The following is a 1,783-nucleotide window of genomic DNA, read 5'->3' on the forward strand; positions in this document are numbered from 1 at the left end:
AAATTAAACCGGCTGACAGGCTGTTTTTAATTGAGTCCAATATATGCAGGTCCAAGACACGTTAGAATCCATCCAGATATAGATTGTCCCCAAGTCTGGCAGCCATTGTCCTCCAAAAAAGCTCAGTATTTGGCTTCAGCTTGCGTTAGTTGAAATGGTTCGAAGCACAACCACATTGCATATTCCCGCTGAGTTGCCGTCCTCGACGGACTCAATGAAATCAATAATGATAAAGGTTGACGCACCTAATGTTACAGAGCGAAAACTGAGCTTCTAACACCAGAGTTGAAAATCGTAAAATGTTCAGTAAAATTATTACACAAATAATGTTAACTTCTATGATCTGAATATAGAATCAACGTTACCCCAAGTCCAGGCTATCGGTGTATTGGGTTAACGTTACCAAGTAAAATACGTTCCATTCGGCAACACAAAATATCTGTTTAAGTTACCCAACACGCTACTTTCTTCAAATTACTTGCAAGACGTCATATGTTAAAACTTGGATCTTTCTATCCAACATAACGTACTTGAGGAGACCAGCAATAAATGATAGCCAGTAACGTTACGATTGTCTTCACTCAGACTAAACCCAACACCAGACCATGGACAACGCGCTCTGAGACAGCGCGGCTTATTATATATTTATGGATGGCAACAAGTTTCTTTGTCATATTGTGGCACTACAATAGCTCATACAGGCTATATTAACAACATGACATTAGCGGCATTGTTTTTCTAATTAAAAACAAAACTCAGATTTGCAGACTAAGCTAACAAGCTGTCTAGCCACCTTTAGCCAACGATACCTGCATGTCTCAAACAAGTAACGTTAGCTTGTTACCAAAATTGCTACAAAATACTTAAAAGTATACAGGAACAAATGCACGCCGATTGAAAATATCAACTGTCTAGTGATGCTACTGTAAACCGACCAGCTGAAATGTGATGCACCTCTCCCCTTGGATCTGGTAGAAAACTAGCTATCTAATTAGCTTGGCTACCGCTAATGTTAGCAAACTAACGGGTTGGGTCAATATAGAAGTTCAGTCTCGCAAGCCTCTTGGCTGACGGTTCCAGCGACGACTCTCACAGGCGTTCTTGACAAATCCAAGGTGTGGGTCGGTGCCAATCCAACGTTCCCCCAGATTCCAAAGAATGACCGCGGAGTTTTCTCCAAACAATGAAAAAATGTCATTCCCTGAATCAGCAGCACCGCTCTCACACACTGGCAGTGGCTAGTCCTAGCATACTGCTAGCTCCCAGTAACCTGGAATAACCCTCTCCCCGCCTCTTCCGATAGAGCAGGACACCCCAAACTTGAGTCGGATAACGGGTTACGCCATTGAGATGAGGTCTTTACCCATTTTTTAAATAGATTAAAGTTAGTTGTTAATTGACTCAGAGGGTAATGAACATATGCCGCCTTCACAACAGTGCATTCGTCAGTGTCTTATTCACCAGAATAAATTGATTTAGCCTAATAGATTTCTTACGTTTGGGTTTCTTTTAAATGGTCGGATACTGCTCCCCGTTATTTGTCAGTAGTAGCCCTAGGCCTATATGCTAAACTGCGAGTGGACAGTCGACATCTTTTCACGTGTATCATATTTTCTGAAGAACATATAGACAGCCCGCTTGAGTTAAGACAAATGGTTGTGATACCTTTTCGTTTGTTTCTGAGTTTTTTTTTGTTATTGCATAAAGTAAATCACTGACAACTCTATGATTTGGTTAAGTGGTGACATCTACTGGTAGGCCAATGTAGGAGTAGCATATGTCA

General features: G+C 41.2%; 1 protein-coding gene across 1 annotated transcript in view; it reads right to left on the bottom strand.

The window, feature by feature from the left end:
- Nucleotides 1-1,213, bottom strand: part of kif13ba (kinesin family member 13Ba) — an 80,676-nt gene extending 79,463 nt beyond the window's left edge. Inside the window, exon 1 of the mRNA XM_076300337.1 lies at nucleotides 1-1,213. This exon is cut by the window's left edge and continues 106 nt beyond it. The gene's annotated coding sequence lies outside the window, so the exon portion shown is untranslated.
- Nucleotides 1,214-1,783: the final 570 nt, after the last annotated feature.

Source organism: Alosa pseudoharengus, unplaced genomic scaffold (genome assembly GCF_046254945.1).
Source record: "Alosa pseudoharengus isolate Yale_2024_CS ecotype anadromous, Long Island Sound unplaced genomic scaffold, YU_APseudo_1.1 YU_APseudo_1.1_scf_22, whole genome shotgun sequence".
NCBI lineage: Eukaryota > Metazoa > Chordata > Actinopteri > Clupeiformes > Clupeidae > Alosa > Alosa pseudoharengus.